This window comes from Cimex lectularius, unplaced genomic scaffold (assembly GCF_000648675.2).
Source record: "Cimex lectularius strain Harlan isolate CLEC.00 unplaced genomic scaffold, Clec_2.1 scaffold37, whole genome shotgun sequence".
Classification (NCBI taxonomy): domain Eukaryota; kingdom Metazoa; phylum Arthropoda; class Insecta; order Hemiptera; family Cimicidae; genus Cimex; species Cimex lectularius.
This window is the reverse complement of record NW_019392682.1, coordinates 1459151-1473671: the sequence shown is the minus strand read 5'-3', so window position 1 is coordinate 1473671 and position 14521 is coordinate 1459151.

Genomic DNA, 14521 nt, shown 5'->3' with positions numbered 1-14521 from the left:
TCTTTAATATGTAAACGAAATGTACAGGTTACATAGAACTAGTTGTCTTTAATTATTAATCTTTATAGAAATTGGCGATCTTAAAACAAGTTTTGTTTTGTTTAACTATCAAGATTTCTAAGTGAGGTGTGGATTATGACTTGCAATGGACACCACCCGGATATCAATTGGGGTCAGTCCACTGTCGTTAAAAGCCCATGGTTATTCGCTAACCGGTACACCAGAGGAAACAAACGTGAGGGCAAAGTTGATGTTTTGATCGTGAGGAAGAGTGCATGTGGGAAAAGTGGCGGAACGTGATGTCATAAAGAGGAGAGCGTTGCGGTGGTTGTGAGGGAGGCACTTTGTGGCTTGGAGGAAGTGTGAAGTGGGCAGGAAACAATCTAGTTACCAACCCCTAAGTGCATTACTCCCCAAGCACACACATCAAACCGATTTATAGTTTTATAAGGCCATCATCAAAAACACCCTCAAACCTCTCGTAGGGCGCAATATAATAACCGGCCGGATGCATCAATTGTTTATTAGTCCGGTTATAAAACGTTTAATTGCCACGAAAAACTATGAAATAAGCGGAAAATTTCAATAAAAAAAATTAAAAACAGATTTCATGTGACTTAAAGAAAATCAAGACAACACCATTAACAAATCATTAAAAAATAATTAAAAACGGTTAACTGGAAGCAACCATAATAAAACAATTAATATGTCAAAATAACGATTATATATCAGATTTCAATAAAATCTTTATTGTGATTATTTGTTGAACTGTACGGGGTGATGAGAAGAAAAGCAACTAAAAAAGGAAGACCAAGTTGTCGGAAACGACAAAACTATGGTTTTTCACTGTTATTTCTATCGTAAATGCCCTATATTCGATATGTACTTGTAAATTTAAGAACAAATTTATATTTCATCGTATTATATTATCGTAGGATTTGTTGTTGAACTCTCCGGGGTGATGACCAAAATCAATTGGGATGAGAAAACCTGGGTGATCGGAAACGACCAAACCATGGTTTTTCTCTGTTATTCCTATCGTAAATGCCCTATATTCGATATGCACTCGTAAATTTAAGAACAAATTTATATTTCATCGTATTATATTATCGTAGGATTTGTTTTTGAATTGTGCGCGGGTGATGAGACCAAAATCAACTGGGATGAGAAGACCTCGGTGATCGGAAACGACAAAACTATGGTTTTTCACTGTTATTTCTATCGTAAATGCGCTACATTCGATATGTACTTGTAAATTTAAGAACAACTTTATATATTATCGTAGGATTTGTTGTTGAACTGTGCGGGGTGATGATACCAAAAGCAATCCGCCGACACTTGGAGAACCCAAAATATTGCTGATTTTTTACCTACGATTTTTATGCTGTTCCAATTTTTTTGTATAGTGAACGGATTTATTATCCTTAATATCTTCCAATTGGCGACTATTACAAATTAAAAAAAAATCTTTATAAGTTGACTAATATATTTTTTTAAATTCCGTTTTCTGGCGGGGTTGTAAAACTAAAAAAAAAACGGATGTGCACAATTAAATTTTTTCACATAAAAAAATTGAAGGTATACTAAAACCGAATCCTTCATGTTGATGAAGAGCCAACAATGGAAACCAGCACTTCAGATCTAAACTATTCACTCCATCGTCTGCTGGGCAGTGTGGCCTAAGCAAGTGGCATGAAGCTATGACGACCAAGCTACAATTTTTTTTAATCACACATGCTATTCGATGCACAATTCTATACTAATATTCTAATATTGGATTTAATCTCCATACTATTTTTTTAAATCAAGGTACTGTTGTTTTATCATTGTCTTCAACCCGAATCCTTTCAAGCAACCTCCAACATACAAGAATACCCTGAGTTTATCAAAGACTGGTTCAAAAAGAGGAAAAATATTTAACGATATAATTATATCAGATTTTAATATTATACTTTTGTAATAAGAAATCAGGGAAAAGACCAGAACCCTTCATCAAGATTGAGAAACTATTCTCAATGTTTGAATGTTGATTGTTTATGGAAGACTGGTGCAAAAAGTGGTGGTCTGTATGCAGAAAACGTGTCGGTAAAAACAGTCTTGTCCTCTATTCTACACTAACAACAAAAAGATCTCGACATCCCTTCAAGTCAATACCTAGGTCTACGCCTAGGCAGCAGACTGACATCGACCCGAGAGACTACTTAACCACTTAGACTTTTAACTTAGACCACTGTGAAGACTTTTAGGACCGAAATCTGTTTTGACCGTAGAGTATTTTCTATAAAAGGCATTACTGCGACCACTTTGGAAATATGTACTAGTGGAACTGTGGTTCATCCAAGTTATCTAATACAAAATCCTTTCAGCCATAAGTGCAATTTGTCAAAGCTCCTTACTACGTTCACTACCTACAACGTCATCAGTATTCCTTTTGTCGACGAACTGATTCAATCTCGATTCCAATTTGCCATACCAATCTTTCGATCCATCTAAACACCTAAGCCCAAGTCCTACTGACATTTAATCACTTAATCCCTCATGTTGCGTGTCAGGATTGGCTGTTTTTTTCTTAACATATGTCCTTCGGGTGCAGGGCTAGCGCAGTGTCAGTGCTATAGTGGCTTATAGTGAAAAGTAACAATATGCGCATGTCTAGATTAAAGCTGTAGATAATAAGAAAAATCTCAAAAAACTCGAAGGTGTAAAGAAAAATCGCTCTACGAATAATAAAAGGATATAGGACAATTTCGTATGAAGCAGCTTGTATCATGACAGGGGTAGCCCCGATTGAACTTAAACTAAGGGAACTAACCGATATCTACTTCACCATAAAAAGGTCACTCAACAACAAAGCCTTCCTTGCACTTATCGTGGAACCCACACTGCCTTTAAATGAATGGCCCCATCCGGTTTATAGAACTCAAGGAATCACAGAATATCATGGCAAGACAAGATCGTAATATACACCGATGGGAGCAAAATGAATAATGAGGTTGGAGCAGCCCTAGTCATCTATGGAAAAGACAACACCCTGCCAAAAACAATACAAATTAGACTCGCTAGCTGGTGATCGAACAGCCAAGCTGAACTCATTGCTATCCTGAAGTCTCTTCAATGGCTCGCGCAGCAGGATGTTAGGGAAGTGAAAAAAAACGCGATGACAGACAGCCGCATATCCATTGATAAAATTAAAAATTACAAAGTACGAAGCCTGATGGTATCCGATAAGAAATATGATAAAATCATAATGGCTGGAAGATCAGTGTTGAAAACGTACCAGCGCACACAGGGATCCAAGGTAATGAGGAAGCCGACGCAGCAGCAAAGGAAGCTACAGAAAACTCTGAACTAGAAACAACAATCACAGTAGTGCCGAAAAGCTACGTCATCTCCATGGCTTCGAAAATGACAATGGGAAGAACATTGGAGACGTACTGCTAAAGGTCTTCAAACTAAAAAGTTCTTCCCAACGGTAGAATCAAGGATGGCAGTAGAACTGAAACATCACCTTATGCTTACCCATCTTATAAGCGGCCATGGACGAAATCGAAATCTATAGATTCCACATAACACGGGATTCGGAATGCGACTGTCCAGGGAGACCTCAACAAACATGGTACCACATCTTATTCGACTGCCCCAATCAAGAACCACTCCGAAAATCTCTAATAAGGGACGTTGTATGTAAAGGTGGACAACGGCCACCCGACCATCACAGTTTGATTAGAGACCACATTGAAGCCTTAAATAAATTTGTTAGTAAAATTGTATTAAATTAATTGTAAATAATAATTGTCTATGGTTATGAATACCTGAAATCACTATGGGATCAGGTACTAAATAAATAAATTTAAAAAAATATGCGCATGTATTTTTAACATGTATTTTGATATGTACAGGTGACAAATAAATTATTTATTAAATAAATAATAGAAAAATTGAATGATGTAACGACGGGTGTGAAGGTGATGCTAGCAACTGCAATAAAAACCATATGCTGTTTTTATTATTTAAAATCTTGACTCATTTTTACATGTGTTAATGTTGTAATTCATTTTTCAGTTTTTATTATTTTATATTGATTGTTCAATTTTCAAGCCCATTTAAAGGAATTCTCCCACTGTAAAAATTTGTTACAGAAGCGAATCCTCGCACACAGAACAATATGAAATACGTTAGAGTTGAAAAATCGAAAATTAATTGCTTCGGGCCTATTGATGGCCGATCTCGGCAAAATCCTTCGCGAATGACAAATCCCCGGTTACTTAATAGAAATTCGCCGAGACGGAAGCCATCCGCCGGTCCATTAGCACTGGGCGCAGTTGGACTCTGGACCGGACAATAAATACGACAAACGACCCCTAGCTAACTACAGGTGTTTAAATATTTAAGGGTGTTTTGTGGGAAAGTGTTTGTCATTTATCTCGCCGGACACTCGGGACAGATTGTCTGACAAATGATCCTCTGGATGAATGCTAACCGGACGGTCACGGATTATTAATGGTCAAGAAAAGTGTTCTCCCTCCTTGTCGATACCGTTTCATGATCCGCTCCAACCGTGCTCGACTTCACTTACGAGATTAACTACCCTTGGATAAAACAAAAGTTTCCGCAGCCAAACGAGAAAAGTCATGAGTGATGGAATTTTTACCATAGATATGTAAATTACAGTCATAAGTTATCATAGTTAATTTTGATCCTTGCCTGGATAAACTACAATCTTTTGAGGGAGGTGGTAATTTAGTCGTTTCAGTTCAACCGAGTCTTCCTGTAGTTAGTTGCTGGTTATGTCAGACGCGTTTCAGATTTGCTCAAAGTCATGAATGATGATAAGTTTATCATAGACATATAAATTACAGTCATAAGTTATCATAGTTAATTTTGATACTTGTCTAGATAAACTACAATCTTTTAATGGAGGTACAACATAATACAATCGGTAGTTCAGTCCTTTCAGATGAACCAATTCTTCCTATAGATGCTGGTTATGTCAGACACGTTTCAGGATTTGTCAAAGTCATGAGTGATGGTATTTTTGCCATAGACATATAAATTACAGCCATAAGTTATAGAAGTTACTTTTGATCCTAGCCTAGATAAACTACAATCTTTTGGGGGAGGCACAACATAATATAATCGGGAGTTTAGTCGTTTCAGTACAACCAAGTCTTCCTATAGATGCTGGTTATGTCAGACATGTTTCAGGATTTCTCAAAGTCAAGAATGATGGTATTTTTACCATAGACATGTAAATTACAGTCGTTAGTTATAAAAGTTACTTTTGATCCTAGCCTAGATAAACTACAATCTTTTGAGGGAGGTACAACATAATATAATCGGTAATTTAGTCCTTTCAGATCAACCAAGTTTAGAGTTGCTGGTTTTGTCAGTCGCGTTACAGGATTGATCATAGTTATAAAAGGAGTCCACAGAAAATAAATAAATAGAAAAACTTCTATATTATAGATTTATTTATCAGCTTGACCGAAACCTTAAATTTATAATTTAAATATATACAAAATTTTAACTATTGACGGAGGAGAGTTGTTGAGCTCAATTGATGGAGAATCGGCTGAAATACCGCATGGAGTGATTATGGCTGTTGTTGAATATTGAAACGAGTTTCTAGCAAGATTAAACAGGGTGTTAAACAGCTTCAAAAGCTTAACAAAGAGCTTAAACTTTAACGGACAAAGTGGAAGAAGTTTTCCTCGCATTTCTAACAAACGATGGTTGATTTGGTTCGAGTTGAGATGCGGGGAAGTGGGCGAGTTTGAAATCAATCCTTCGTACGACATGTGTGGTCGGTACGTGCTCTGAAAGCCTACCGCCTCCAAATCGGTTTACAGCTTCGCACTTTTCATCCACCCCATGCAAAAGGAATGACACTATTTGAGGGACTTTTCCACACCCCAGCCGAGGAATAAAAATAAAAACGACTTTTTTCTCTCTCGCGGAAGCGTTTATGTTTAAACTCCCGAGGGGTTTTAATGGCTATGCTAAATAAAATTTCATATATCCGGATAAGACTGTCGGCTTGTAAGCTGATAGGATTGGCGTAAGCGGTATTGAAGGAACACCTGCTGTTACGCACACTCCTCCCCCGAAGGATTACCGTGGATTACATATTTTGACGAGCTACCGTCCTTTTGTCGGTCGTGATCGCTGGTCCGGAACGTCGCTCCTCATTGTCGGAGGTGTCATCAGTTTAACACCCCTTTTAACCGATGCATACATCACACGTGCGGTTGTCTCTAACGCCTCTTGACGGCTTAATTAAAAACATTGAACTGCGGTTTTTTTAAATTTGGATCTTAATTGTTAATTTCTGAGGCATGAAAACAAATCAGAACCTATTCCTACATGGCTGTTACCTATCAACTTGGTCTGCTTATCCTCGCAGATTTTTGTCAGTCAGATGCGTTTCGGCCTTTCACCATCTTCAGTGTTGACTTTGGGTGATATTTGTGGAGTGAATATGTGTCGACATTGCTATAATTTGATGGATAAAGTTGGGTGTTTTTGTTTTTTCTATTCGGTCTTTTTGATCTTCGGTATTTAATGTTTTAAACGGCGTAAATGATGTTTGTGAGTTTTTGTTAATTTACGAGTTTTTCAAATAATTTAATGAGCAATTATATATTTTGTAGAAAGTTTTTTTTGTTCATATATATGAATTATCACTAAGGAACATAATAACTGGGTTTCCCAAGGGTCGATATAGGTCGGACCATGTTCAATATATCAAATACTTGTGCAGAATCAAGATAAACTCAGCCGGATCTATTTGCTTATGATACGTACTTTGTATAGGTAAAGATGACTTTATGCAGAATATGGGTCAGAAGCTATCTATGAAAAAGAAACCAAGGACTAGGATTCATATTGGGCAATATGCCATGGAGATCAAAAAGCTGGCATTATTAACAAAATAACACCTACATATTCCGAAAGCTAGGTGGCAATATGAGATCTCACCTATAGTAAAGCCCAGATCCATTTGGGATTGTACCAGATATCAGACATTCTGGGGGAAAAAATTAATTAACAAATCCGATCAAAAATGAGAAGATATCATAACCTTTGATAATACCTGAGGTTATTTCTTCTTTAGCTACATGGCTAACCAATTTAACCAATCATCAAGGTAAAATTATCGATATGGGACTTGAGCGTGTCGGAGTCGTTGCGCATAGTTCGATCTTTTAAACCCGGTACCAAAAGTCATTTCTTGTTTGTGTATATAGACTGGCAGGGGCAACTGATAAATTGCCCAAAGAAAGTTTGATGAAGACACCTTTCAGTATTGAACCCTTTTGGGGCATAGCAATATGCATCAGACAATGGGTTAAATGAAACCGTTTTTCCAGGACAGAATCACGCGAAGTTCACTAAAGTACCATCGCCGAAATTAACGGAAGAACTGTTAAACCTAGGACTTGTTAGGATTAGAATAATCGTATGACTGCTGATTCGACACTGCAGACTTCGGAGGCATTGTCATTCTTGTCTGTCGTGTTGAGAGTGTCTCTCAATAATGACACATCTACGCAGAATAAAAACACTGAAGATGATCTTAATAAAGGTCGAAACGTTGGCACGATAAAGAAAATGTTTTTCTAAAACCTATGTCACACCAGTCCACATCTCACGACCTCCAAATAATCATCAAGTAACGGTCACTAAACACCACACAGTTATATTTAAGTATAAGTTTAGGAATTTAATTAAATATGCTCGACAGGCCTGGCACTACCGGCACGAATTAGTGGTGGAATTCAATTTCTAATGAATCTTTGTTATTCTTTTATCTTCATTGTTTACTTTTATTTTTGTCCTTATTAAGTACTTCTTAGTGTTTCCTTTGTAAAAAAAACGCTATCACTGCTTTATATTATCCAGCAGGTGGATTTTCTTTTCCATGCTGTAAATCCTTTTTTTTAATGTTTTTTTTATTAACAAGGGTATTTCAACAACGAGGTTATATGAACCCTTGGGATGTCGATGCTTTTGAAAAAAAAAAACGTTTGTAAATATGTCGAGTTAATGTAAGTTCGCTGGATTTGAACCCGGGACCTTTACCTTACAGTGATGAGCACCGTGTGCCGGTGCTTAAACCGGTGAGGCCACCGACGCCCCAGGAATTACTGGCTGGTTTCCACTACGGATTGTACTGCCATTAAGATTATATCGCAATATCTTGGTCTTTCTTTGGTTAAACCAATAAATTCGAGGTTATTTTGGATAAAGATGAAAGGCAAACCTAAGTAAAAAACCGGTAGTTAAGATTAAAGGAACGTCAGGCAAGTGAAAAGTAGATATACCTAGGCATAGAACTATGAAAAGTTACACCTGACGAACCATCTTATCATAGAAATGAAGGGGGTGTCTTTTCTAAATTAAACCCAAACGCGCGCCCAAAATTCGATCGTAGGAGCAAAACAACTACAAAGTAATAAGTAGAACCATACTTGAGCAAAGTTCAAGAATCCATAGTTTCTAAAATCTGCATCAATAGTTAACAACTCGTAAAATAATTACACATCAAAATTATATTAAAACCATGATACTATCAAACGTACCAAATGGTATAACAAAATGATATATTGGCTATTTATCGAAATTGATAAATTATGATTTATTTTTAATTAAATTCACTCATTTTCGTGGTACGCTTGACCAATTAATACAAGATAATTAATTAAGGTTTTTAGTTGAGATGAAAAAAAGCTAATGGCACGAGCGGGATTCGAACCCACGACCTTCGGCTATTTACGCCGCTACTTTACCACTTGAGCTATCGTGACTTCACTCCACTCGGACACCAACTTCCCACCTCAACTTTTTGAACCTATTTGAATTTGACATTTGAAAAATGGCAAAAAGAAGAAAATTCAAAAAGGTGGGGTTGAGATGGTAAGTTGGTGCCCGAGTGGATCGAGGTCACGATAGCTCAAGTGGTAGAGCAGCGGCGAATCTAGCCGAAGGTCGTGGGTTCGAATCCCGCTCGTGACACTGACTTTTTTATCTCAACTAAAAACCTTAATTAATTGAATTATTTTTAATACAAAAATCATTGTAATATCTTGTTAATTATTAGAATGTTTTGAAAAGTATGACTTCATTTCCTTCCTGAACTTTCCTTCAGATCATGCTAAGCCCGTCATCCGTTTATCTTAGATTAATTAATTATCATAACAATAAGTAACAAGTAGGACAGAAAAAGAAAAGTTATTGATAACTGTGTTTGTCAAGTTCTTTTTTGAAAAGTAAAGGTAGCTCCCTCAACCGTTGACAGACTTTATTATAATATTGAGTAAAGAAGTGAGGGTGCTCGGGGGCCCACTTCTGAATATAAAAGTGAGAAATTACCTCACTTTGGGGTCTGGGGGGAGGGTGGACTGGAGATTACCTGTAAAGAATTTAATATCCCCCTCTTGAACCAACCCCCTTTTTCTCTTCTTTTTTTTCCCTCGGAAAATCCTCTTACGGGGCATGTTCCGCTCTTTTTGTCACACGGGCTTTTCACTTAATTTCCAAATGCGGCCGTACTTATCCGGCCTGGTGGGAATTGTTTTTTCACCGTTCGTGTTTTTCGGAACAGGTATAAACAGGCATAAGTAATTTGATTTTAAACAGATAATGTTTTTTTTGAGTATTGGAACATGGTCATTGATGTGGTCATGATGTCCACCATTAACTTTGTAGGTTGATACTTCCACACACAATTTAAACAGATAAATAAATTTGTATTATAAATATTGAATACTATCATGGACCAGGTTTTTATAGACAATAATAGGGCAAGTAGATTCATCCATTCAAAAGAAATAGTCAGAATTTTCTTCACATTTATCAATAGTATATGTACCCCCGAAGCGAAATAATAAAAACTATCAAAACTTGACCATATTTCTCCCCTAGTGCCCAGTGATAATACCAATCTTCACCTAACCTTTTTAAATATGAACCACATGAAAAAGCAAATAACTTTGAACAAAATAAATGAAAGGTTAGACGTTCCCTACTTCACAAAAAAGGTACTTGAAGAAATCAAATAATATAGGCTTCCCCCAGATTATAAATATATAAATTACTGGCTGACATCAATCAGGGAAGTCAGATTTATCATGAACACATTAAAAATTAGTAAAGCTCCTGGGGAATATGCAATTATACCTATTCTAATTAAAAATCTTCCCAGAAAAGCTATTATTTTAAACCATATGTTTATGCTTGCTCACTTCCCAAACTTATGGAAAACAGCTAAAGTTATTTCTATTCCAAAAATTGAAAACATCGAACATCGACCGCCTACCGTCGATGTTTTCTAAAATATTTTAAATATTTTTCATCAAGGATCCAGGTCAAAAATTGAGCTGGAAGTTCAATTTAAGTTAACGATAAAAATACTGATATTTGTAAGCACTCTGCAAAGTTTTTGTAAATATAATCAGTGAGGGTTTTTTCCAATTTTTCCCTCTTTGAACTGGTAACACTTATATTTATACTTCGCATTATCAAAATTTGTTAGGTGGCATAGGTTATGGTTTTGACCTGAAATTTACGTCTAATAAAAATACGTCTAATAACACTTTTTGTTAACAATTTTATTTCATGTTGCAATTATTATTATTATTATTATTATTATTATTATTATTATATTTATCTATTAACTATAAAACATATAATTATAAGCTTTATGTAAGGTAACTCTCGACACGACACGCAAGAATTACACAGAAGACAAACACTTTGAGCCCTGAAGATGATCTCAATAAAGATCGAAACGTTGGCACCATAAGGAAAATGTTTTTCTGAAACCTACATCACACCAGACCGCATCTCACGATTTCTAAATAAATATCGATTAACGGTCACTAAACACCACACATTTATGTAAGGTATTGGTTGAAATGAAAAAGTTAGTGTCACGAGCGGGATTCGAACCCACGACCTTCGGCTCAATACGCCCCTGCTCTAACCCCACGATAGCTCAGAAGTCACGATAGCCCAAGTGGTTAGAGCAGGGGCGTATTAAGCCGAAGGTCGTGGGTTCGAATCCCGCTCGTAACACTAACTTTTTCATTTCTACCAATACCTTACATAAAGATTAATTAATTGAAAGAAGTTATTTGGTCAATATAATATAAGTATAATAAAATTTGTACATTAGAAAAAGGAAAGACAGGATCTTTTAGGTTGGGTAAGTAACGAAAATGTAAATAAAACAATCGTCCAGTCTGACATTTCCTGGCATATTTACTGAACGCTTTATTACACATGTAAATTCATACAAGGTAAAAGCTCGAAACATCCTAATGTGTTTTGTAGGTGTTGAGAGGTAAGCGGAGTGGCTAAGAGGATCAGGAGGGCTAAACCGCTTAGGGAAGAGCTAATCCGATCAAGTGTATAAAGGGACACAATGCCCAATTTAGCTACCTTTACCACTAAATCTCCGTGCTTTCCTGTTAAACGCCGTTAGCTCGTCGGCTTGTCAAAATGTTTTAAATATTTCAAAACCAGAAAGAGATTCGTCGATAGGTCGCTCGGGAAGAGGGGAAAAATCAACTTTAATTAGGCCCAGTTGCGAAGGAAAGTTCAGTTTCGTCAATTAAATCCCTGGGGGAGTCGGCCCCAGATGACAAAAGAAAAAGTTCAGGGAGTAGAGATGAGGTGATGGCACTCGATTATCAGCTCCGTTACAATAAAGGGGGCCACCCTTCTCGAGAGATATTGACAAGGTGAAAGTGTAGAAAATTTTATTTACTGCCTTCTCCCTTATTTATTATTTTTGAATCCTGGCTCTTAACTTTTAATTGATTTTCATATTTTTGAATGACCAGATCAACATACTATACAACACAAAAGAAAATTTAAGGACGTGAAAGCTGAATGTGGGCTATTATGTAGCACTGGAGGGGTTTAAAAATATGAATGTATATATGTAAAATATTTTTTAATGTTTAAAGTTTGTAAAAAATTAAAAATGTGTTTAAAGAAATATATTGAAAAGAAAATAAGTAAACAGAATAAGAAAAGGACCACAATGTTGATACTTCTTATAATCGCACCCTCCGAAGCTTACTTCCATAATTTTCAAAAAATATCTTGCTCGCATTCTTGCTTGAAAACACCATTATATGCAGATAATCTTTAAGAATGACTTAAGCAAATAAAAGGTAAATAGTTTTTATTTTTTCAAAACACGATATCTCCAATCCTTTTTTGTTTTGGTCGAACACTGTCTATTTACTTTTAAAATTTAAAGAAAACGTGAGCGAGTAAGGAGAGTTAGAAGGGTAAAGGTAAAAATAAGAATATGAGTGTGTGTGTGTGTGTGTGTGAAAGAGAGAGAGAGAGAGAGAGAGAGAGACATAAGAAATAAAAAGATAGAAATAGGCAGAATAAAATATGGGTGTGTCCTAAGTAGAAATAGTGAATGGGAGAAGGGAAAGAGATCAAGAGAACGAATAGTGATAGAGGGAGAGAGGGTGAAGAGAAAGAAAGAAAGAGAGAGAGAGATAGGAGAGAGCCAAAAAGAAGTTGGTGGATCTGTATGAAAAAGATGAAATTGGGTCTTCATGTAGAGCTGGAAAGTTCTAATACAAATGTGACTTAATAATAAATAAAAAGAAGAGCGTCGGTGACCGCAACGGTTTAGGCGTTAACACGGTGGTCATCATAGTAAGGTGAAGGTCCCGGGTTCGAATCCGACATACTTACAAATGGACTTTTTTCAAAAACGCCGGAAAAAAAAGAGAGAGAGAGAGAGAGAAAGAGAGAGAGGGAGAGAGGGAGAGAGGGAGAGAGNAGAGAGAGAGAGAGAGAGAGAGAGAGAGAGAGAGAGAGAGAGAGAGAGAGAGAGAGAGAGTTTCATGTAGCGCTGATGCTTCCAAATATAAATGTGACTAAAAGTAAACACTACAAATTCATTTTTACAATGATTTTAAAAATCAAAAAAGTTTAAAGAAAAAATGTCTTGAAGAGAAAAGAAGGAGAAAGCGTCCTAAAATGACTGTAAAATGACTAAATGACTCTGAAGCTACGAAAGTCATACTACGTCAAAATTCAATAATTTAGAAAAAATTTCCAGTACTCGTGCATTTTTTTTTTGGGGGGGGAACTACTTAACATGCTGAAAAACCTGTGAAATTTAAATATTTTGGCGTTGTGAACCTTAACCAAATAGAAACACTCAAACAAATCAGTCTTTTGTTAAAACTAGTCAAATGCTGAATCAGTCACAAAGTCGCTCCTTAGCCGTGCATGAAATTTAAATAATTTCCTCGGCGTCTCATTTATCAACTGGTCTTAAAGATAAAGCGACACGTGCTTAAAAAAACAAGTAGTCGGTCGAAACCGGGTTAATTGAACGTGCTTAAAATTATGCAAGTGGCCGAATCTAATGGCCACACATTTGAAGTAAGAGTGTTGAGATAAGTGGAGAGTAAGCGGTGGCTATTGAAGGCGTTGTAATACAAGAGATCCATCATTGGCTATTGATGGATCAGCCTCGACGGACCACCATGAATCATCCAATCTTAATCAATCCCTGGTTGTGACGGCCAAACCCCCGCCAGTTATTTATGACGGAGAAAACCCACAGGGGATACAATTTGAAAGGAAGATTAAGGAATTTCATAATTCATATTAAAAACCTCGCCAAGAGAAAATTCTCTTATAAATTTCCTCTTGGTTATCAAATTATTAAAAAAATCTGTACCGGCTATAAACAAGCCCAAAACTAAGAAATAATTTTCTCTTACCATCTGAAATCCTATCTTAATAATATCTACAGGTTTAACGAAACTTTTCCAAATTACAAGATAGCTAGAAAACTCGTTTCTTATAAATCAAATCGTGATGAGCTGTTAAGGATGGAATTGTTCCTCTTAAATCCTAGGTCAGACCATCCTCGACAAGAAATCAATCCAAATAAAGTGTTAATATTTGCACAATTTTGCTCAAAAATCCCAAGATTACAGGTTCTGAAAAAACATTGACGAAAAGTGGGCATAGTTAAAATTCTTAAGCTGTTGATTTAGGTTTAGTGGAATTTTTAGGGCGTTCTTCATTATGAGCTTTTTCCGAGGAATTGTCTCTAACTTTAGTACGAATAGATAGAGTTTACGAAGTCCACCAAATAATCAACAGATCCACAGATTTAGGTTAGTATTAAGCTAGGTGTTTTTTGTAGAGTGAATGGGCGGAGGCCCTGTCGTAATATTAAATGCGCCAGTGGCTCCGCATTCTTAGCTGAACAGTGGTTACCGCTTGAGTGAATGTATTTACTAGAGTGATAGTAGTGGGTCTGCGGTGGAATATCGAGTACTCCATAAAACCCACCAATTTAGGTAAGTACTTTAGGCTCATTGTACAAATGTAAATTTTAATTGTACATAAAGTATGAATGTATTTATTAGCCTGAATGAGGGTTGGTTTTCAGGGGTATATCGAGTACTCTGAAACTCGAACAATAGGCTAGCCAATGATTGAATGTTTGGGTATGAGAGAGTTT